The 25635-nt window shown below is 53.5% G+C and overlaps 1 protein-coding gene across 1 annotated transcript in view; it reads right to left on the reverse strand.

The window, feature by feature from the left end:
* LOC106054671 (methionine adenosyltransferase 2 subunit beta-like) overlaps window positions 1-25183 on the reverse strand; it is an 82746-nt gene extending 57563 nt beyond the window's left edge. The window contains exon 1 of the mRNA XM_056037727.1: window positions 25034-25183. The gene's annotated coding sequence lies outside the window, so the exon portion shown is untranslated. The remainder of the gene's footprint in view (window positions 1-25033) is intronic.
* Window positions 25184-25635: the final 452 nt, after the last annotated feature.

A 25635-nucleotide genomic window follows, 5' to 3' on the forward strand; every position in this document is an offset into this window, starting at 1 on the left:
TTCGCACCGTGCGCACCTCGCCCTGCTATTTCTGTAACTCACTTTCGCACCGTGCTCACTTTCACCCTGCGCGCACTGCGATCATCTGTCACTCTCTTTCGCACCGTGCTCACTCTCACTCTCTTTCGCACCGTGCGCACCTCGCCCTGCTATCTCTGTAACTCATATTCGTACCGTTCTCACTTTCACCCTGCGCGCACTGCGATCATCTGTAACTCACTTTCGTACCGTGCTCACTTTCACCCTGCGCGCACTGCGATCATCTGTCACTCTCTTTCGCACCGTGCTCACTCTCACTCTCTTTCGCACCGTGCACACCCTCACTCTGCGCGCACCGTGCACACCCTCACTCTCTTTCGCACCGTACGCACCTCGCCCTGCTATTTCTGTAACTCACTTTCGCACCGTGCTCACTTTCACCCTGCGCGCACTGCGATCATCTGTCGCACCGTGCACACCCTGACTCACTTTCGCTTCGTGCACACCCTCACTGTCTTTCGCACCGTGCACACCCTCACTCTCTTTCGCACCGTGCTCACCTCGCCCTGCTATTTCTGTAACTCACTTTCGTACCGTGCTCACTTTCACCCTGCGCGAACTGCGATCATCTGTAACTCACTTTCGTACCGTGCTCACTTTCACCCTGCGCGCACTGCGATCATCTGTCACTCTCTTTCGCACCGTGCGCACCTCGCCCTGCTATCTCTGTCACTCTCTTTCGCACCGTGCACACCCTCACTCTGCGCGCACCGTGCACACCCTCACTCTCTTTCGCACCGTGCGCACCTCGCACTTCTCTTTCTGTAACTCACTTTCGCACCGTGCTCACTTTCACCCTGCGCGCACTGCGATCATCTGTCACTCTCTTTCGCACCGTGCTCACTCTCACTCTCTTTCGCACCGTGCGCACCTCGCCCTGCTATTTCTGTAACTCACTTTCGCACCGTGCTCACTTTCACCCTGCGCGCACTGCGATCATCTGTCACTCTCTTTTGCACCGTGCTCACTCTCACTCTCTTTCGCACCGTGCGCACCTCGCCCTGCTATCTCTGTCACTCTCTTTCGCACCGTTACTCTTTTTCGCACCGTGCACACCCTCACTCTGCGCGCACCATGCACACCCTCACTCTCTTTCGCACCGTGCGCACCTCGCCCTGCTATTTCTGTAACTCACTTTCGCACCGTGCTCACTTTCACCCTGCGCGCACTGCGATCATCTGTCACTCTCTTTCGCACCGTGCTCACTCTCACTCTCTTTCGCACCGTGCGCACCTCGCCCTGCTATCTCTGTAACTCATATTCGTACCGTTTTCACTTTCACCCTGCGCGCACTGCGATCATCTGTAACTCACTTTCGTACCGTGCTCACTTTCACCCTGCGCGCACTGCGATCATCTGTCACTCTCTTTCGCACCGTGCTCACTCTCACTCTCTTTCGCACCGTGCACACCCTCACTCTGCGCGCACCGTGCACACCCTCACTCTCTTTCGCACCGTACGCACCTCGCCCTGCTATTTCTGTAACTCACTTTCGCACCGTGCTCACTTTCACCCTGCGCGCACTGCGATCATCTGTCGCACCGTGCACACCCTGACTCACTTTCGCTTCGTGCACACCCTCACTGTCTTTCGCACCGTGCACACCCTCACTCTCTTTCGCACCGTGCTCACCTCGCCCTGCTATTTCTGTAACTCACTTTCGTACCGTGCTCACTTTCACCCTGCGCGAACTGCGATCATCTGTAACTCACTTTCGTACCGTGCTCACTTTCACCCTGCGCGCACTGCGATCATCTGTCACTCTCTTTCGCACCGTGCTCACTCTCACTCTCTTTCGCACCGTGCGCACCTCGCCCTGCTATCTCTGTCACTCTCTTTCGCACCGTGCACACCCTCACTCTGCGCGCACCGTGCACACCCTCACTCTCTTTCGCACTGTGCGCACCTCGCCCTGCTATTTCTGTAACTCACTTTCGTACCGTGCTCACTTTCACCCTGCGCGCACTGCGATCATCTGTCGCACCGTGCACACCCTGACTCACTTTCGCTTCGTGCACACCCTCACTGTCTTTCGCACCGTGCACACCCTCACTCTCTTTCGCACCGTGCTCACCTAGCCCTGCTATTTCTGTAACTCACTTTCGTACCGTGCTCACTTTCACCCTGCGCGCACTGCAATCATCTGTCACTCTCTTTCGCACCGTGCGCACCTCGCCCTGCTATCTCTGTCACTCTCTTTCGCACCGTGCACACCCTCACTCTGCGCGCACCGTGCACACCCTCACTCTCTTTCGCACCGTGCGCACCTCGCCTTGCTATTTCTGTAACTCACTTTCGCACCGTGCTCACTTTCACCCTGCGCGCACTGCGATCATCTGTCACTCTCTTTCGCACCGTGCTCACTCTCACTCTCTTTCGCACCGTGCGCACCTCGCCCTGCTATTTCTGTAACTCACTTTCGCACCGTGCTCACTTTCACCCTGCGCGCACTGCGATCATCTGTCACTCTCTTTCGCACCGTGCTCACTCTCACTCTCTTTCGCACCGTGCGCACCTCGCCCTGCTATCTCTGTCACTCTCTTTCGCACCGTGCACACCCTCACTCTGCGCGCACCGTGCACACCCTCACTCTCTTTCGCACCGTGCTCACCTCGCCCTGCTATTTCTGTAACTCACTTTCGTACCGTGCTCACTTTCACCCTGCGCGCACTGCGATCATCTGTCACTCTCTTTTGCACCGTGCGCACCTCGCCCTGCTATCTCTGTCACTCTCTTTCGCACCGTGCACACCCTCACTCTGCGCGCACCATGCACACCCTCACTCTCTTTCGCACCGTGCGCACCTCGCCCTGCTATTTCTGTAACTCACTTTCGCACCGTGCTCACTTTCACCCTGCGCGCACTGCGATCATCTGTCACTCTCTTTCGCACCGTGCTCACTCTCACTCTCTTTCGCACCGTGCGCACCTCGCCCTGCTATCTCTGTAACTCATATTCGTACCGTTCTCACTTTCACCCTGCGCGCACTGCGATCATCTGTAACTCACTTTCGTACCGTGCTCACTTTCACCCTGCGCGCACTGCGATCATCTGTCACTCTCTTTCGCACCGTGCTCACTCTCACTCTCTTTCGCACCGTGCACACCCTCACTCTGCGCGCACCGTGCACACCCTCACTCTCTTTCGCACCGTACGCACCTCGCCCTGCTATTTCTGTAACTCACTTTCGCACCGTGCTCACTTTCACCCTGCGCGCACTGCGATCATCTGTCGCACCGTGCACACCCTGACTCACTTTCGCTTCGTGCACACCCTCACTGTCTTTCGCACCGTGCACACCCTCACTCTCTTTCGCACCGTGCTCACCTCGCCCTGCTATTTCTGTAACTCACTTTCGTACCGTGCTCACTTTCACCCTGCGCGAACTGCGATCATCTGTAACTCACTTTCGTACCGTGCTCACTTTCACCCTGCGCGCACTGCGATCATCTGTCACTCTCTTTCGCACCGTGCGCACCTCGCCCTGCTATCTCTGTCACTCTCTTTCGCACCGTGCACACCCTCACTCTGCGCGCACCGTGCACACCCTCACTCACTTTCGCACCGTGCTCACTTTCACCCTGCGCGCACTGCGATCATCTGTCACTCTCTTTCGCACCGTGCTCACTCTCACTCTCTTTCGCACCGTGCGCACCTCGCCCTGCTATTTCTGTAACTCACTTTCGCACCGTGCTCACTTTCACCCTGCGCGCACTGCGATCATCTGTCACTCTCTTTTGCACCGTGCTCACTCTCACTCTCTTTCGCACCGTGCGCACCTCGCCCTGCTATCTCTGTCACTCTCTTTCGCACCGTTACTCTTTTTCGCACCGTGCACACCCTCACTCTGCGCGCACCATGCACACCCTCACTCTCTTTCGCACCGTGCGCACCTCGCCCTGCTATTTCTGTAACTCACTTTCGCACCGTGCTCACTTTCACCCTGCGCGCACTGCGATCATCTGTCACTCTCTTTCGCACCGTGCTCACTCTCACTCTCTTTCGCACCGTGCGCACCTCGCCCTGCTATCTCTGTAACTCTTATTCGTACCGTTCTCACTTTCACCCTGCGCGCACTGCGATCATCTGTAACTCACTTTCGTACCGTGCTCACTTTCACCCTGCGCGCACTGCGATCATCTGTCACTCTCTTTCGCACCGTGCTCACTCTCACTCTCTTTCGCACCGTGCACACCCTCACTCTGCGCGCACCGTGCACACCCTCACTCTCTTTCGCACCGTACGCACCTCGCCCTGCTATTTCTGTAACTCACTTTCGCATCGTGCTCACTTTCACCCTGCGCGCACTGCGATCATCTGTCGCACCGTGCACACCCTGACTCACTTTCGCTTCGTGCACACCCTCACTGTCTTTCGCACCGTGCACACCCTCACTCTCTTTCGCACCGTGCTCACCTCGCCCTGCTATTTCTGTAACTCACTTTCGTACCGTGCTCACTTTCACCCTGCGCGAACTGCGATCATCTGTAACTCACTTTCGTACCGTGCTCACTTTCACCCTGCGCGCACTGCGATCATCTGTCACTCTCTTTCGCACCGTGCTCACTCTCACTCTCTTTCGCACCGTGCGCACCTCGCCCTGCTATCTCTGTCACTCTCTTTCGCACCGTGCACACCCTCACTCTGCGCGCACCGTGCACACCCTCACTCTCTTTCGCACTGTGCGCACCTCGCCCTGCTATTTCTGTAACTCACTTTCGTACCGTGCTCACTTTCACCCTGCGCGCACTGCGATCATCTGTCGCACCGTGCACACCCTGACTCACTTTCGCTTCGTGCACACCCTCACTGTCTTTCGCACCGTGCACACCCTCACTCTCTTTCGCACCGTGCTCACCTAGCCCTGCTATTTCTGTAACTCACTTTCGTACCGTGCTCACTTTCACCCTGCGCGCACTGCAATCATCTGTCACTCTCTTTCGCACCGTGCGCACCTCGCCCTGCTATCTCTGTCACTCTCTTTCGCACCGTGCACACCCTCACTCTGCGCGCACCGTGCACACCCTCACTCTCTTTCGCACCGTGCGCACCTCGCCTTGCTATTTCTGTAACTCACTTTCGCACCGTGCTCACTTTCACCCTGCGCGCACTGCGATCATCTGTCACTCTCTTTCGCACCGTGCTCACTCTCACTCTCTTTCGCACCGTGCGCACCTCGCCCTGCTATTTCTGTAACTCACTTTCGCACCGTGCTCACTTTCACCCTGCGCGCACTGCGATCATCTGTCACTCTCTTTCGCACCGTGCTCACTCTCACTCTCTTTCGCACCGTGCGCACCTCGCCCTGCTATCTCTGTCACTCTCTTTCGCACCGTGCACACCCTCACTCTGCGCGCACCGTGCACACCCTCACTCTCTTTCGCACCGTGCTCACCTCGCCCTGCTATTTCTGTAACTCACTTTCGTACCGTGCTCACTTTCACCCTGCGCGCACTGCGATCATCTGTCACTCTCTTTTGCACCGTGCGCACCTCGCCCTGCTATCTCTGTCACTCTCTTTCGCACCGTGCACACCCTCACTCTGCGCGCACCGTGCACACCCTCACTCTCTTTCGCACCAAGCGCACCTCGCCCTGCTATTTCTGTAACTCACTTTCGCACCGTGCTCACTTTCACCCTGCGCGCACTGCGATCATCTGTCACTCTCTTTCGCACCGTGCTCACTCTCACTCTCTTTCGCACCGTGCGCACCTCGCCCTGCTATTTCTGTAACTCACTTTCGCACCGTGCTCACTTTCACCCTGCGCGCACTGCGATCATCTGTCACTCTCTTTTGCACCGTGCTCACTTTCACTCTCTTTTGCACCGTGCGCACCTCGCCCTGCTATTTCTGTAACTCACTTTCGCACCGTGCTCACTTTCACCCTGCGCGCACTGCGATCATCTGTCACTCTCTTTTGCACCGTGCTCACTCTCACTCTCTTTCGCACCGTGCGCACCTCGCCCTGCTATCTCTGTCACTCTCTTTCGCACCGTTACTCTTTTTCGCACCGTGCACACCCTCACTCTGCGCGCACCATGCACACCCTCACTCTCTTTCGCACCGTGCGCACCTCGCCCTGCTATTTCTGTAACTCACTTTCGCACCGTGCTCACTTTCACCCTGCGCGCACTGCGATCATCTGTCACTCTCTTTCGCACCGTGCTCACTCTCACTCTCTTTCGCACCGTGCGCACCTCGCCCTGCTATCTCTGTAACTCATATTCGTACCGTTCTCACTTTCACCCTGCGCGCACTGCGATCATCTGTAACTCACTTTCGTACCGTGCTCACTTTCACCCTGCGCGCACTGCGATCATCTGTCACTCTCTTTCGCACCGTGCTCACTCTCACTCTCTTTCGCACCGTGCACACCCTCACTCTGCGCGCACCGTGCACACCCTCACTCTCTTTCGCACCGTACGCACCTCGCCCTGCTATTTCTGTAACTCACTTTCGCACCGTGCTCACTTTCACCCTGCGCGCACTGCGATCATCTGTCGCACCGTGCACACCCTGACTCACTTTCGCTTCGTGCACACCCTCACTGTCTTTCGCACCGTGCACACCCTCACTCTCTTTCGCACCGTGCTCACCTCGCCCTGCTATTTCTGTAACTCACTTTCGTACCGTGCTCACTTTCACCCTGCGCGAACTGCGATCATCTGTAACTCACTTTCGTACCGTGCTCACTTTCACCCTGCGCGCACTGCGATCATCTGTCACTCTCTTTCGCACCGTGCGCACCTCGCCCTGCTATCTCTGTCACTCTCTTTCGCACCGTGCACACCCTCACTCTGCGCGCACCGTGCACACCCTCACTCTCTTTCGCACCGTGCGCACCTCGCACTTCTATTTCTGTAACTCACTTTCGCACCGTGCTCACTTTCACCCTGCGCGCACTGCGATCATCTGTCACTCTCTTTCGCACCGTGCTCACTCTCACTCTCTTTCGCACCGTGCGCACCTCGCCCTGCTATTTCTGTAACTCACTTTCGCACCGTGCTCACTTTCACCCTGCGCGCACTGCGATCATCTGTCACTCTCTTTTGCACCGTGCTCACTCTCACTCTCTTTCGCACCGTGCGCACCTCGCCCTGCTATCTCTGTCACTCTCTTTCGCACCGTTACTCTTTTTCGCACCGTGCACACCCTCACTCTGCGCGCACCATGCACACCCTCACTCTCTTTCGCACCGTGCGCACCTCGCCCTGCTATTTCTGTAACTCACTTTCGCACCGTGCTCACTTTCACCCTGCGCGCACTGCGATCATCTGTCACTCTCTTTCGCACCGTGCTCACTCTCACTCTCTTTCGCACCGTGCGCACCTCGCCCTGCTATCTCTGTAACTCATATTCGTACCGTTTTCACTTTCACCCTGCGCGCACTGCGATCATCTGTAACTCACTTTCGTACCGTGCTCACTTTCACCCTGCGCGCACTGCGATCATCTGTCACTCTCTTTCGCACCGTGCTCACTCTCACTCTCTTTCGCACCGTGCACACCCTCACTCTGCGCGCACCGTGCACACCCTCACTCTCTTTCGCACCGTACGCACCTCGCCCTGCTATTTCTGTAACTCACTTTCGCACCGTGCTCACTTTCACCCTGCGCGCACTGCGATCATCTGTCGCACCGTGCACACCCTGACTCACTTTCGCTTCGTGCACACCCTCACTGTCTTTCGCACCGTGCACACCCTCACTCTCTTTCGCACCGTGCTCACCTCGCCCTGCTATTTCTGTAACTCACTTTCGTACCGTGCTCACTTTCACCCTGCGCGAACTGCGATCATCTGTAACTCACTTTCGTACCGTGCTCACTTTCACCCTGCGCGCACTGCGATCATCTGTCACTCTCTTTCGCACCGTGCTCACTCTCACTCTCTTTCGCACCGTGCGCACCTCGCCCTGCTATCTCTGTCACTCTCTTTCGCACCGTGCACACCCTCACTCTGCGCGCACCGTGCACACCCTCACTCTCTTTCGCACTGTGCGCACCTCGCCCTGCTATTTCTGTAACTCACTTTCGTACCGTGCTCACTTTCACCCTGCGCGCACTGCGATCATCTGTCGCACCGTGCACACCCTGACTCACTTTCGCTTCGTGCACACCCTCACTGTCTTTCGCACCGTGCACACCCTCACTCTCTTTCGCACCGTGCTCACCTAGCCCTGCTATTTCTGTAACTCACTTTCGTACCGTGCTCACTTTCACCCTGCGCGCACTGCAATCATCTGTCACTCTCTTTCGCACCGTGCGCACCTCGCCCTGCTATCTCTGTCACTCTCTTTCGCACCGTGCACACCCTCACTCTGCGCGCACCGTGCACACCCTCACTCTCTTTCGCACCGTGCGCACCTCGCCTTGCTATTTCTGTAACTCACTTTCGCACCGTGCTCACTTTCACCCTGCGCGCACTGCGATCATCTGTCACTCTCTTTCGCACCGTGCTCACTCTCACTCTCTTTCGCACCGTGCGCACCTCGCCCTGCTATTTCTGTAACTCACTTTCGCACCGTGCTCACTTTCACCCTGCGCGCACTGCGATCATCTGTCACTCTCTTTCGCACCGTGCTCACTCTCACTCTCTTTCGCACCGTGCGCACCTCGCCCTGCTATCTCTGTCACTCTCTTTCGCACCGTGCACACCCTCACTCTGCGCGCACCGTGCACACCCTCACTCTCTTTCGCACCGTGCTCACCTCGCCCTGCTATTTCTGTAACTCACTTTCGTACCGTGCTCACTTTCACCCTGCGCGCACTGCGATCATCTGTCACTCTCTTTTGCACCGTGCGCACCTCGCCCTGCTATCTCTGTCACTCTCTTTCGCACCGTGCACACCCTCACTCTGCGCGCACCATGCACACCCTCACTCTCTTTCGCACCGTGCGCACCTCGCCTTGCTATTTCTGTAACTCACTTTCGCACCGTGCTCACTTTCACCCTGCGCGCACTGCGATCATCTGTCACTCTCTTTCGCACCGTGCTCACTCTCACTCTCTTTCGCACCGTGCGCACCTCGCCCTGCTATCTCTGTAACTCATATTCGTACCGTTCTCACTTTCACCCTGCGCGCACTGCGATCATCTGTAACTCACTTTCGTACCGTGCTCACTTTCACCCTGCGCGCACTGCGATCATCTGTCACTCTCTTTCGCACCGTGCTCACTCTCACTCTCTTTCGCACCGTGCACACCCTCACTCTGCGCGCACCGTGCACACCCTCACTCTCTTTCGCACCGTACGCACCTCGCCCTGCTATTTCTGTAACTCACTTTCGCACCGTGCTCACTTTCACCCTGCGCGCACTGCGATCATCTGTCGCACCGTGCACACCCTGACTCACTTTCGCTTCGTGCACACCCTCACTGTCTTTCGCACCGTGCACACCCTCACTCTCTTTCGCACCGTGCTCACCTCGCCCTGCTATTTCTGTAACTCACTTTCGTACCGTGCTCACTTTCACCCTGCGCGAACTGCGATCATCTGTAACTCACTTTCGTACCGTGCTCACTTTCACCCTGCGCGCACTGCGATCATCTGTCACTCTCTTTCGCACCGTGCGCACCTCGCCCTGCTATCTCTGTCACTCTCTTTCGCACCGTGCACACCCTCACTCTGCGCGCACCGTGCACACCCTCACTCACTTTCGCACCGTGCTCACTTTCACCCTGCGCGCACTGCGATCATCTGTCACTCTCTTTCGCACCGTGCTCACTCTCACTCTCTTTCGCACCGTGCGCACCTCGCCCTGCTATTTCTGTAACTCACTTTCGCACCGTGCTCACTTTCACCCTGCGCGCACTGCGATCATCTGTCACTCTCTTTTGCACCGTGCTCACTCTCACTCTCTTTCGCACCGTGCGCACCTCGCCCTGCTATCTCTGTCACTCTCTTTCGCACCGTTACTCTTTTTCGCACCGTGCACACCCTCACTCTGCGCGCACCATGCACACCCTCACTCTCTTTCGCACCGTGCGCACCTCGCCCTGCTATTTCTGTAACTCACTTTCGCACCGTGCTCACTTTCACCCTGCGCGCACTGCGATCATCTGTCACTCTCTTTCGCACCGTGCTCACTCTCACTCTCTTTCGCACCGTGCGCACCTCGCCCTGCTATCTCTGTAACTCATATTCGTACCGTTCTCACTTTCACCCTGCGCGCACTGCGATCATCTGTAACTCACTTTCGTACCGTGCTCACTTTCACCCTGCGCGCACTGCGATCATCTGTCACTCTCTTTCGCACCGTGCTCACTCTCACTCTCTTTCGCACCGTGCACACCCTCACTCTGCGCGCACCGTGCACACCCTCACTCTCTTTCGCACCGTACGCACCTCGCCCTGCTATTTCTGTAACTCACTTTCGCATCGTGCTCACTTTCACCCTGCGCGCACTGCGATCATCTGTCGCACCGTGCACACCCTGACTCACTTTCGCTTCGTGCACACCCTCACTTTCTTTCGCACCGTGCACACCCTCACTCTCTTTCGCACCGTGCTCACCTCGCCCTGCTATTTCTGTAACTCACTTTCGTACCGTGCTCACTTTCACCCTGCGCGAACTGCGATCATCTGTAACTCACTTTCGTACCGTGCTCACTTTCACCCTGCGCGCACTGCGATCATCTGTCACTCTCTTTCGCACCGTGCTCACTCTCACTCTCTTTCGCACCGTGCGCACCTCGCCCTGCTATCTCTGTCACTCTCTTTCGCACCGTGCACACCCTCACTCTGCGCGCACCGTGCACACCCTCACTCTCTTTCGCACTGTGCGCACCTCGCCCTGCTATTTCTGTAACTCACTTTCGTACCGTGCTCACTTTCACCCTGCGCGCACTGCGATCATCTGTCGCACCGTGCACACCCTGACTCACTTTCGCTTCGTGCACACCCTCACTGTCTTTCGCACCGTGCACACCCTCACTCTCTTTCGCACCGTGCTCACCTAGCCCTGCTATTTCTGTAACTCACTTTCGTACCGTGCTCACTTTCACCCTGCGCGCACTGCAATCATCTGTCACTCTCTTTCGCACCGTGCGCACCTCGCCCTGCTATCTCTGTCACTCTCTTTCGCACCGTGCACACCCTCACTCTGCGCGCACCGTGCACACCCTCACTCTCTTTCGCACCGTGCGCACCTCGCCTTGCTATTTCTGTAACTCACTTTCGCACCGTGCTCACTTTCACCCTGCGCGCACTGCGATCATCTGTCACTCTCTTTCGCACCGTGCTCACTCTCACTCTCTTTCGCACCGTGCGCACCTCGCCCTGCTATTTCTGTAACTCACTTTCGCACCGTGCTCACTTTCACCCTGCGCGCACTGCGATCATCTGTCACTCTCTTTCGCACCGTGCTCACTCTCACTCTCTTTCGCACCGTGCGCACCTCGCCCTGCTATCTCTGTCACTCTCTTTCGCACCGTGCACACCCTCACTCTGCGCGCACCGTGCACACCCTCACTCTCTTTCGCACCGTGCTCACCTCGCCCTGCTATTTCTGTAACTCACTTTCGTACCGTGCTCACTTTCACCCTGCGCGCACTGCGATCATCTGTCACTCTCTTTTGCACCGTGCGCACCTCGCCCTGCTATCTCTGTCACTCTCTTTCGCACCGTGCACACCCTCACTCTGCGCGCACCGTGCACACCCTCACTCTCTTTCGCACCAAGCGCACCTCGCCCTGCTATTTCTGTAACTCACTTTCGCACCGTGCTCACTTTCACCCTGCGCGCACTGCGATCATCTGTCACTCTCTTTCGCACCGTGCTCACTCTCACTCTCTTTCGCACCGTGCGCACCTCGCCCTGCTATTTCTGTAACTCACTTTCGCACCGTGCTCACTTTCACCCTGCGCGCACTGCGATCATCTGTCACTCTCTTTTGCACCGTGCTCACTTTCACTCTCTTTTGCACCGTGCGCACCTCGCCCTGCTATTTCTGTCACTCTCTTTCGCATTGTTACTCTTTTTCGCACTGTGCACACCCTCACTCTCTTTAGCACCGTGCGCACCTTGCCCTGCTACCTCTGTCAGTCTCTTACGCACCGTGCACACCCTCACTCTATTTCGCACCTTGCGCACCTCGCCCTGCTATTTCTGTAACTCACTTTCGCACCGTGCTCACTTTCACCCTGCGCGCATTGCGATCATCTGTCACTCTCTTTTGCACCGTGCTCACTCTCACTCTCTTTTGCACCGTGCGCACCTCGCCTTGCTATTTCTGTAACTCACTTTCGCACCGTGCTCACTTTCACCCTGCGCGCATTGCGATCATCTGTCACTCTCTTTTGCACCGTGCTCACTCTCACACTCTTTCGCACCGTGCGCACCTCGCCCTGCTATTTCTGTAACTCACTTTCGCACCGTGCTCACTTTCACCCTGTGCGCACTGCGATCATCTGTTACGTGCTCAATCTCACTCTCTTTCGCACCGTGCGCACCTCGCCCTGCTATCTCTGTCACTCTCTTTCGCACCGTTACTCTCTTTCGCACCGTGCACACCCTCACTCCTCGCGCACCATGCACACCCTCACTCTCTTTAGCACCGTGCGCACCTTGCCTCGCTACCTCTGTCAGTCTCTTACGCACCGTGCACACCCTCACTCTCTTTAGCACCGTGCGCACCTTGCCCTGCTACCTCTGTCAGTCTCTTACGCACCATGCACACCCTCACTCTCTTTTGCACCGTGCACACTTCGCCCTGCTATCTCTGTCACTCTCTTTCGCAACGTGCACACCCTCACTCTGCGCGCACCGTGCAAACCCTCACTCTCTTTCGCAATGTGCGCACATCGCACTGTCTTTCGCACCGTGCACACCCTCACTCTCTTTAGCACCGTGCGCACCTTGCCCTGCTACCTCTGTCAGTCTCTTACGCACCGTGCACACCCTCATTGTGTTTCGCACCTTGCGCACCTCGCCCTGCTATTTCTGTAACTCATATTCACTTTCACCCTGCGCGCACTGCGATCATCTGTAACTCACTTTCGTACCGTGCTCACTTTCACCCTGCGCGCACTGCGATCATCTGTCACTCTCTTTCGCACCGTGCTCACCCTCACTGTCTTTCGCACCGTGCACACCCTCACTCTCTTTCGCATCGTGCTCACCTCGCCCTGCTATTTCTGTAACTCACTTTCACACCGTGCTCACTTTCACTCTCTTTCGCACCGTGCGCACCTCGCCCTGCTATCTCTGTCACTCTCTTTCGCACCGTTACTCTCTTTCGCACCGTGCACACCCTCACTCTGCGCGCACCATGCACACCCTCACTCTCTTTAGCACCGTGCGCACCTTGCCCTGCTACCTCTGTCAGTCTCTTACGCACCGTGCACACCCTCACTCTCATTAGCACTGTGCGCATCTTGCCCTGCTACCTCTGTCAGTCTCTCACGCACCGTGCACACCCTCACTGTGTTTCGCACCTTGCGCACCTCGCCCTGCTATTTCTGTAACTCATATTCGTACCGTTCTCACTTTCACCCTGCGCGCACTGCGATCATCTGTTCATTTTCGTACCGTGCTCACTTTTACCCTGCGCGCACTGCGATCATCTGTCACTCTCTTTCGCACCGTGCTCACCTCGCCCTGCTATCTCTGTCACTCTCTTTCGCACCGTTACTCTCTTTCGCACCGTGCACACCCTCACTCTGCGCGCACCATGCACACCCTCACTCTCTTTAGCACCGTGCGCACCTTGCCCTGCTACCTCTGTCAGTCTCTTACGCACCGTGCACACCCTCACTCTCTTTAGCACCGTGCGCACCTTGCCCTGCTACCTCTGTCAGTCTCTTTCGCACCGTGCACACCCTCACTCTCTTTCGCACCGTGCTCACTTTCACTCTCTTTCGCACCGTGCTCACTCTCACTCTCTTTCGCACCGTGCGCACCTCGCCCTGCTATTTCTGTAACTCACTTTCGCACCGTGCTCACTTTCACCCTGCGCGCACTGCGATCATCTGTCACTCTCTTTTGCACCGTGCTCACTTTCACTCTCTTTTGCACCGTGCGCACCTCGCCCTGCTATTTCTGTCACTCTCTTTCGCATTGTTACTCTTTTTCGCACTGTGCACACCCTCACTCTCTTTAGCACCGTGCGCACCTTGCCCTGCTACCTCTGTCAGTCTCTTACGCACCGTGCACACCCTCACTCTATTTCGCACCTTGCGCACCTCGCCCTGCTATTTCTGTAACTCACTTTCGCACCGTGCTCACTTTCACCCTGCGCGCATTGCGATCATCTGTCACTCTCTTTTGCACCGTGCTCACTCTCACTCTCTTTTGCACCGTGCGCACCTCGCCTTGCTATTTCTGTAACTCACTTTCGCACCGTGCTCACTTTCACCCTGCGCGCATTGCGATCATCTGTCACTCTCTTTTGCACCGTGCTCACTCTCACACTCTTTCGCACCGTGCGCACCTCGCCCTGCTATTTTTGTAACTCACTTTCGCACCGTGCTCACTTTCACCCTGTGCGCACTGCGATCATCTGTTACGTGCTCAATCTCACTCTCTTTCGCACCGTGCGCACCTCGCCCTGCTATCTCTGTCACTCTCTTTCGCACCGTTACTCTCTTTCGCACCGTGCACACCCTCACTCCTCGCGCACCATGCACACCCTCACTCTCTTTAGCACCGTGCGCACCTTGCCTCGCTACCTCTGTCAGTCTCTTACGCACCGTGCACACCCTCACTCTCTTTAGCACCGTGCGCACCTTGCCCTGCTACCTCTGTCAGTCTCTTACGCACCATGCACACCCTCACTCTCTTTTGCACCGTGCACACTTCGCCCTGCTATCTCTGTCACTCTCTTTCGCACCGTGCACACCCTCACTCTGCGCGCACCGTGCACACCCTCACTCTCTTTCGCAATGTGCGCACATCGCACTGTCTTTCGCACCGTGCACACCCTCACTCTCTTTAGCACCGTGCGCACCTTGCCCTGCTACCTCTGTCAGTCTCTTACGCACCGTGCACACCCTCATTGTGTTTCGCACCTTGCGCACCTCGCCCTGCTATTTCTGTAACTCATATTCACTTTCACCCTGCGCGCACTGCGATCATCTGTAACTCACTTTCGTACCGTGCTCACTTTCACCCTGCGCGCACTGCGATCATCTGTCACTCTCTTTCGCACCGTGCTCACCCTCACTGTCTTTCACACCGTGCACACCCTCACTCTCTTTCGCATCGTGCTCACCTCGCCCTGCTATTTCTGTAACTCACTTTCGCACCGTGCTCACTTTCACCCTGCGCGCACTGCGATCATCTGTCACTCTCTTTCGCACCGTGCGCACCTCACCCTGCTATCTCTGTCACTCTCTTTCGCACCGTTACTCTCTTTCGCACCGTGCACACCCTCACTCTGCGCGCACCATGCACACCCTCACTCTCTTTAGCACCGTGCGCACCTTGCCCTGCTACCTCTGTCAGTCTCTTACGCACCGTGCACACCCTCACTCTCATTAGCACTGTGCGCATCTTGCCCTGCTACCTCTGTCAGTCACGCACCGTGCACACTCTCACTGTGTTTCGCACCTTGCGCACCTCGCCCTGCTATTTCTGTAACTCATATTCGTACCGTTCTCACTTTCACCCTGCGCGCACTGCGATCATCTGTTCATTTTCGTACCGTGCTCACTTTCACCCTGCGCGATCATCTGTCACTCTCTTTCGCACCGTGCTCACCTCGCCCTGCTATCTCTGTCACTCTCTTTCGCATCGTTACTCTCTTTCGCACCGTGCACACCCTCACTCTGCGCGCACCATGCACACCCTCACTCTCTTTAGCACCGTGCGCACCTTGCCCTGCTACCTCTGTCAGTCTCTTACGCACCGTGCACACCCTCACTCTCTTTAGCACCGTGCGCACCTTGCCCTGCTACCTCTGTCAGTCTCTTTCGCACCGTGCACACCCTCACTCTCTTTCGCACCGTGCTCACTTTCACTCTCTTTCGCACCGTGCTCACTCTCACTCTCTTTCGCACCGTGCGCACCTCGCCCTGCTATTTCTGTAACTCACTTTCGCACCGTGCTCACTTTCACCCTGCGCGCACTGCGATCATCTGTAACTCACTTTCGTACCGTGCTCACTTTCACCCTGCGCGCACTGCGATCATCTGTCACTCTCTTTCGCACCGTGCTCACTCTCACTCTCTTTCGCACCGTGCACACCCTCACTCTGCGCGCACCGTGCACACCCTCACTCTCTTTCGCACCGTACGCACCTCGCCCTGCTATTTCTGTAACTCACTTTCGCATCGTGCTCACTTTCACCCTGCGCGCACTGCGATCATCTGTCGCACCGTGCACACCCTGACTCACTTTCGCTTCGTGCACACCCTCACTGTCTTTCGCACCGTGCACACCCTCACTCTCTTTCGCACCGTGCTCACCTCGCCCTGCTATTTCTGTAACTCACTTTCGTACCGTGCTCACTTTCACCCTGCGCGAACTGCGATCATCTGTAACTCACTTTCGTACCGTGCTCACTTTCACCCTGCGCGCACTGCGATCATCTGTCACTCTCTTTCGCACCGTGCTCACTCTCACTCTCTTTCGCACCGTGCGCACCTCGCCCTGCTATCTCTGTCACTCTCTTTCGCACCGTGCACACTCTCACTCTGCGCGCACCGTGCACACCCTCACTCTCTTTCGCACTGTGCGCACCTCGCCCTGCTATTTCTGTAACTCACTTTCGTACCGTGCTCACTTTCACCCTGCGCGCACTGCGATCATCTGTCGCACCGTGCACACCCTGACTCACTTTCGCTTCGTGCACACCCTCACTGTCTTTCGCACCGTGCACACCCTCACTCTCTTTCGCACCGTGCTCACCTAGCCCTGCTATTTCTGTAACTCACTTTCGTACCGTGCTCACTTTCACCCTGCGCGCACTGCAATCATCTGTCACTCTCTTTCGCACCGTGCGCACCTCGCCCTGCTATCTCTGTCACTCTCTTTCGCACCGTGCACACCCTCACTCTGCGCGCACCGTGCACACCCTCACTCTCTTTCGCACCGTGCGCACCTCGCCTTGCTATTTCTGTAACTCACTTTCGCACCGTGCTCACTTTCACCCTGCGCGCACTGCGATCATCTGTCACTCTCTTTCGCACCGTGCTCACTCTCACTCTCTTTCGCACCGTGCGCACCTCGCCCTGCTATTTCTGTAACTCACTTTCGCACCGTGCTCACTTTCACCCTGCGCGCACTGCGATCATCTGTCACTCTCTTTCGCACCGTGCTCACTCTCACTCTCTTTCGCACCGTGCGCACCTCGCCCTGCTATCTCTGTCACTCTCTTTCGCACCGTGCACACCCTCACTCTGCGCGCACCGTGCACACCCTCACTCTCTTTCGCACCGTGCTCACCTCGCCCTGCTATTTCTGTAACTCACTTTCGTACCGTGCTCACTTTCACCCTGCGCGCACTGCGATCATCTGTCACTCTCTTTTGCACCGTGCGCACCTCGCCCTGCTATCTCTGTCACTCTCTTTCGCACCGTGCACACCCTCACTCTGCGCGCACCGTGCACACCCTCACTCTCTTTCGCACCAAGCGCACCTCGCCCTGCTATTTCTGTAACTCACTTTCGCACCGTGCTCACTTTCACCCTGCGCGCACTGCGATCATCTGTCACTCTCTTTCGCACCGTGCTCACTCTCACTCTCTTTCGCACCGTGCGCACCTCGCCCTGCTATTTCTGTAACTCACTTTCGCACCGTGCTCACTTTCACCCTGCGCGCACTGCGATCATCTGTCACTCTCTTTTGCACCGTGCTCACTTTCACTCTCTTTTGCACCGTGCGCACCTCGCCCTGCTATTTCTGTCACTCTCTTTCGCATTGTTACTCTTTTTCGCACTGTGCACACCCTCACTCTCTTTAGCACCGTGCGCACCTTGCCCTGCTACCTCTGTCAGTCTCTTACGCACCGTGCACACCCTCACTCTATTTCGCACCTTGCGCACCTCGCCCTGCTATTTCTGTAACTCACTTTCGCACCGTGCTCACTTTCACCCTGCGCGCATTGCGATCATCTGTCACTCTCTTTTGCACCGTGCTCACTCTCACTCTCTTTTGCACCGTGCGCACCTCGCCTTGCTATTTCTGTAACTCACTTTCGCACCGTGCTCACTTTCACCCTGCGCGCATTGCGATCATCTGTCACTCTCTTTTGCACCGTGCTCACTCTCACACTCTTTCGCACCGTGCGCACCTCGCCCTGCTATTTCTGTAACTCACTTTCGCACCGTGCTCACTTTCACCCTGTGCGCACTGCGATCATCTGTTACGTGCTCAATCTCACTCTCTTTCGCACCGTGCGCACCTCGCCCTGCTATCTCTGTCACTCTCTTTCGCACCGTTACTCTCTTTCGCACCGTGCACACCCTCACTCCTCGCGCACCATGCACACCCTCACTCTCTTTAGCACCGTGCGCACCTTGCCTCGCTACCTCTGTCAGTCTCTTACGCACCGTGCACACCCTCACTCTCTTTAGCACCGTGCGCACCTTGCCCTGCTACCTCTGTCAGTCTCTTACGCACCATGCACACCCTCACTCTCTTTTGCACCGTGCACACTTCGCCCTGCTATCTCTGTCACTCTCTTTCGCAACGTGCACACCCTCACTCTGCGCGCACCGTGCACACCCTCACTCTCTTTCGCAATGTGCGCACATCGCACTGTCTTTCGCACCGTGCACACCCTCACTCTCTTTAGCACCGTGCGCACCTTGCCCTGCTACCTCTGTCAGTCTCTTACGCACCGTGCACACCCTCATTGTGTTTCGCACCTTGCGCACCTCGCCCTGCTATTTCTGTAACTCATATTCACTTTCACCCTGCGCGCACTGCGATCATCTGTAACTCACTTTCGTACCGTGCTCACTTTCACCCTGCGCGCACTGCGATCATCTGTCACTCTCTTTCGCACCGTGCTCACCCTCACTGTCTTTCGCACCGTGCACACCCTCACTCTCTTTCGCATCGTGCTCACCTCGCCCTGCTATTTCTGTAACTCACTTTCACACCGTTCTCACTTTCACTCTCTTTCGCACCGTGCGCACCTCGCCCTGCTATCTCTGTCACTCTCTTTCGCACCGTTACTCTCTTTCGCACCGTGCACACCCTCACTCTCTTTAGCACCGTGCGCACCTTGCCCTGCTACCTCTGTCAGTCTCTTACGCACCGTGCACACCCTCACTCTCATTAGCACTGTGCGCATCTTGCCCTGCTACCTCTGTCAGTCTCTCACGCACCGTGCACACCCTCACTGTGTTTCGCACCTTGCGCACCTCGCCCTGCTATTTCTGTAACTCATATTCGTACCGTTCTCACTTTCACCCTGCGCGCACTGCGATCATCTGTTCATTTTCGTACCGTGCTCACTTTCACCCTGCGCGCACTGCGATCATCTGTCACTCTCTTTCGCACCGTGCTCACCTCGCCCTGCTATCTCTGTCACTCTCTTTCGCACCGTTACTCTCTTTCGCACCGTGCACATCCTCACTCTGCGCGCACCATGCACACCCTCACTCTCTTTAGCACCGTGCGCACCTTGCCCTGCTACCTCTGTCAGTCTCTTACGCACCGTGCACACCCTCACTCTCTTTAGCACCGTGCGCACCTTGCCCTGCTACCTCTGTCAGTCTCTTTCGCACCGTGCACACCCTCACTCTCTTTCGCACCGTGCTCACTTTCACTCTCTTTCGCACCGTGCTCACTCTCACTCTCTTTCGCACCGTGCGCACCTCGCCCTGCTATTTCTGTAACTCACTTTCGCACCGTGCTCACTTTCACCCTGCGCGCACTGCGATCATCTGTCACTCTCTTTTGCACCGTGCTCACTTTCACTCTCTTTTGCACCGTGCGCACCTCGCCCTGCTATTTCTGTCACTCTCTTTCGCATTGTTACTCTTTTTCGCACTGTGCACACCCTCACTCTCTTTAGCACCGTGCGCACCTTGCCCTGCTACCTCTGTCAGTCTCTTACGCACCGTGCACACCCTCACTCTATTTCGCACCTTGCGCACCTCGCCCTGCTATTTCTGTAACTCACTTTCGCACCGTGCTCACTTTCACCCTGCGCGCATTGCGATCATCTGTCACTCTCTTTTGCACCGTGCTCACTCTCACTCTCTTTTGCACCGTGCGCACCTCGCCTTGCTATTTCTGTAACTCACTTTCGCACCGTGCTCACTTTCACCCTGCGCGCATTGCGATCATCTGTCACTCTCTTTTGCACCGTGCTCACTCTCACACTCTTTCGCACCGTGCGCACCTCGCCCTGCTATTTTTGTAACTCACTTTCGCACCGTGCTCACTTTCACCCTGTGCGCACTGCGATCATCTGTTACGTGCTCAATCTCACTCTCTTTCGCACCGTGCGCACCTCGCCCTGCTATCTCTGTCACTCTCTTTCGCACCGTTACTCTCTTTCGCACCGTGCACACCCTCACTCCTCGCGCACCATGCACACCCTCACTCTCTTTAGCACCGTGCGCACCTTGCCTCGCTACCTCTGTCAGTCTCTTACGCACCGTGCACACCCTCACTCTCTTTAGCACCGTGCGCACCTTGCCCTGCTACCTCTGTCAGTCTCTTACGCACCATGCACACCCTCACTCTCTTTTGCACCGTGCACACTTCGCCCTGCTATCTCTGTCACTCTCTTTCGCACCGTGCACACCCTCACTCTGCGCGCACCGTGCACACCCTCACTCTCTTTCGCAATGTGCGCACATCGCCCTGTCTTTCGCACCGTGCACACCCTCACTCTCTTTAGCACCGTGCGCACCTTGCCCTGCTACCTCTGTCAGTCTCTTACGCACCGTGCACACCCTCATTGTGTTTCGCACCTTGCGCACCTCGCCCTGCTATTTCTGTAACTCATATTCACTTTCACCCTGCGCGCACTGCGATCATCTGTAACTCACTTTCGTACCGTGCTCACTTTCACCCTGCGCGCACTGCGATCATCTGTCACTCTCTTTCGCACCGTGCTCACCCTCACTGTCTTTCACACCGTGCACACCCTCACTCTCTTTCGCATCGTGCTCACCTCGCCCTGCTATTTCTGTAACTCACTTTCGCACCGTGCTCACTTTCACCCTGCGCGCACTGCGATCATCTGTCACTCTCTTTCGCACCGTGCGCACCTCACCCTGCTATCTCTGTCACTCTCTTTCGCACCGTTACTCTCTTTCGCACCGTGCACACCCTCACTCTGCGCGCACCATGCACACCCTCACTCTCTTTAGCACCGTGCGCACCTTGCCCTGCTACCTCTGTCAGTCTCTTACGCACCGTGCACACCCTCACTCTCATTAGCACTGTGCGCATCTTGCCCTGCTACCTCTGTCAGTCACGCACCGTGCACACTCTCACTGTGTTTCGCACCTTGCGCACCTCGCCCTGCTATTTCTGTAACTCATATTCGTACCGTTCTCACTTTCACCCTGCGCGCACTGCGATCATCTGTTCATTTTCGTACCGTGCTCACTTTCACCCTGCGCGATCATCTGTCACTCTCTTTCGCACCGTGCTCACCTCGCCCTGCTATCTCTGTCACTCTCTTTCGCATCGTTACTCTCTTTCGCACCGTGCACACCCTCACTCTGCGCGCACCATGCACACCCTCACTCTCTTTAGCACCGTGCGCACCTTGCCCTGCTACCTCTGTCAGTCTCTTACGCACCGTGCACACCCTCACTCTCTTTAGCACCGTGCGCACCTTGCCCTGCTACCTCTGTCAGTCTCTTTCGCACCGTGCACACCCTCACTCTCTTTCGCACCGTGCTCACTTTCACTCTCTTTCGCACCGTGCTCACTCTCACTCTCTTTCGCACCGTGCGCACCTCGCCCTGCTATTTCTGTAACTCACTTTCGCACCGTGCTCACTTTCACCCTGCGCGCACTGCGATCATCTGTCACTCTCTTTCGCACCGTTACTCTCACCCTCACTCAGCTATTTCTGTCACTCTCTTTCGCACCATGCGCACCTTACTTTGCAATCATCTATCACTCTCTACTATTTATTTGTTAGAACTTTATATTTTATTAAATTACTTTTCTATTTTTATTAAGAAAGAAACTTTTTAATATCATTATTTATGAATTAAGACTTTTAATTTAATTTTTAGAAATACCACTCTACCCGAACAGGATTCGTACCCGAAACCCCAAGACTGAGATTTGTTTGCGAGACAAACGCTTTAGCCACTAAGCCACATATCCATGTGAGATCTGACAAAAAGACAACATAAGAAGCTGGTGAATAGTTATGAAAAGAAAATTTGGGTTAGAAATATTTACAATAAATTAAATTTTGTTATTTAAATCCAAATATCCATATTCTACAATTTTATATGAGAAAAAAAAAAGAATTAAATATAACAACAAGAAAAAAAAAACGGGTTTCTTTGAGAAGATCTAATAATGTCAAGATGGCGTCCAATAATTCTAGACACTACTAAACATTGCCTACAGCTCGTGCTAGTTTGTATTAATCATCCTCAACCAACGATAACAAATTTATTTGGAAAATTTTGTAGAATTGATCAGAATCAAACCTTTGATACAAGCTTTGTAATAAAGAAATCTACTTTCACTAAGTAGCAGTCATCTTAGGCAATAGTTTCTTTGTTAATAGATGAATCTTTATGATCGTAAAGAGATGTTTATGTTTCAGACATATGTTTCTCCATTTTTATTTAATTTTAGTCTGGGGATTTCAACTAGTTTCTTTGTTAATAGATGAATCTTTATGATCGTAAAGAGATGTTTATGTTTCTGACATATGTTTCTCCATTTTTATTTACCTTTAGTCTGGGGATTTCAAGTAACTTTTCAAATGTAGAGTGGATAGTGTTGTGGGCTAATCTAATCTGACTTCATGTTGTGCAATTATTACTTTAACATTAGCCACAGATGTTAACCTAACCCTAACCCTAACCCAAGTCCTTCATAGCTTTGATCAATTTGCTCAAATGACATCCATTTACTGAAATAATCTTTTTCAAGATTTACTGTTGTTTGAGGATCTATCTGACTACTAGGAAAATTTTCAAAATATTTTTTACTAAATGTACTGGCATTATGACCATAGGCATTAAGAAGCTCTTTCTTTAATATATCATAACTATTCTGAATGGTATGATCATGGTTCTGACAAATTTTGTTTTTGTTCAAGGTCAAGCATTAACTAAGATTTGAGACCATTCATTTTCTCTTATGTTACAACTGCTCATTTTGATCTCAAAACGCTTTAAATAGTCTGAAATACTGTCTTTATCTTCTTGAAAGGGCTGCAGTTTCTTTTTCAGCCAATGATTAGTACTTTGATTATCCCTATTTTCATTCATGTTATTACCATTACTTGTACTATTACTATTGTTTATGTTTTCACTCTGAACAGTAGGTCTATCATTTGTGTTTTGTTTTTTCAATTCAGCATCTAACCTCAATTTCTCTAAATCATACTGTAATTTTCTATCTGCTTCTTCTTTTATTAATTGTGCTTCTCTATCTTTTTCTTTCTCCCTTATCTTGTCTATTCTCTCTCTCTCTATTGTTACCATTTGCTGTACATAGCCAGTTAGGTCCTTCCCTTTAAGTTCTAATTGTCTAGCCTCAGCAATAATTTGCTGGCGAAAAGTCTCCATATCATCTCCTGGATCTGTAGCCATTATGTTACTATTATAATCTTAGACAACAACACTATTTCTATATATGACAAGGGTACTTAGTTTAACATAGACAATAGTATACTGCTAATTGTCTAGACTCACCTTAGATCTAGATTACTACTAGATAAAACTAAATAAATGTAGCCTACTTTATCAATACGTAAGATTATCACACACACACAAAATTAATTGAATAAAGAAATAAATATATACACCAAATACATCTATGAGAGATGAGACCTTCGTCTGATAGAAAGATTAGAGACAAAAGTGATACAATAGTTTTGAAACGGTACGAGACTTTAAAAAAAAAATGATTCACTTTAACATACAAGACAAGTTTACAACTATACGTATACGTGGGCTCCTTGCTAGTAAATACCCAATTTTAAGAACACTCCCGGTTCACCCTGATTTAACCTGGTAGCAATAAACTAGCAAGTGGCCACTGCGAGTCCTATAGAATCTATTTTAAACACACTAATAGAAGGAAAAATAAACTTTTGGCAAAGAAAAATAAACTCCTGGCAAAGTGTTGCAATCACCAAACACACAGGTGTAATGTTCACAGAAGGTGACGATATCGATTCAGTCGAACTTCCGGTTCCACAGTTACTCAAGGCAGGCAGTAACGGCTCAGGTTCCTCTTCGATGAATAAGTTCTAAAGTGGTAAGAGTGTAGTCAATCTGGCAGTTACAGTTCAATGTCCTCTACGACGAATCCCTTCTACGGCGTCTGATTCAATGATGACGACGATAATAATAATTCACAAATACTTCGACGATAATGTCTCTGGTGCTGCTCAGTCCCCGATGAAAACAAGCTCACGGATGTGGTGATGTATACAACGAAAATGTAGTCTGCGACGACTCAAAACAATCTTGACGGCGACAAAGATGAAGTTCCAAATAACAGCTCAATGTTTCACTTTCACTCAATGTTATCTTCAGGTCAGGAACAACAGTATGCAAAAGTCAATACTGAGACAAGCTAGTGGTGCTGTCTCACTCAAGAGAGATACAAAAAAAATTGCTAAGTCCAACTCTCTCTCCAATGAACAAAATACGCAACCTTACAGGTTGAACAGACGATCACGCAGTGTGGTAGTAGGGTATACCATCACTCGTGTGTAGATCTAGTGGATCTAGACTAGTACTTTAGAAGAATGACGTCTTCTATACATCACTTTCAAACTGACAAAGTGATTCTAACGGTCAACTTCGATGACCTTGCAAAGTTAATAACGAGCGCCGCTCAAAATATTGTAGGCCGTCTTCACGACGAATGACTTACTTGACAGCGAAGTAAAACTTTCGGCTTCTCAATGTTCCACGAACACTTCAGGCAATGTTCTGGCGTTCTTCGATCCCTTCACTGGGTCGTCCCAATAATGGCGTGGCGTTCGTTCTGGCGTCGGGGTCGCCAAAATAATGTTGTGGGCTAATCTAATCTGACTTCATGTTGTGCAATTATTACTTTAACATTAGCCACGTCTCCTACGTCATTAGTCTGTCTTACTACGTCATTACTTTTACCGTCGCTAAAACTATACACAATATATTTAACTAACAAAACTAACCTACTCTCTAAACTAGTACATTACAATAGCTTCGCATGATCTTTAGATTGCATAGTGTTTAAGCATTAAAAAAGATCTTAAAGTATAATGAACTAAATTGGTTTATTCAAAGCAATAATGCCCGTTGTTTTATTACTAGAATAAAACATTCACATTTTCCAGGGGCTCTACGCCTTTTTCACCTTTCCATAATAAGCCAGCAGATGTGACATTCACTAATCTTCCCAGCATGCTGTGCTGCTGTTGATCAACTTCTGGCATTGCATAGTATATATGCATGGCATGTCTAGTGCGTTAAACAATGTTACTCAGTTCT

This window comes from Biomphalaria glabrata, chromosome 8, assembly GCF_947242115.1.
Source record: "Biomphalaria glabrata chromosome 8, xgBioGlab47.1, whole genome shotgun sequence".
Lineage (NCBI taxonomy): Eukaryota > Metazoa > Mollusca > Gastropoda > Planorbidae > Biomphalaria > Biomphalaria glabrata.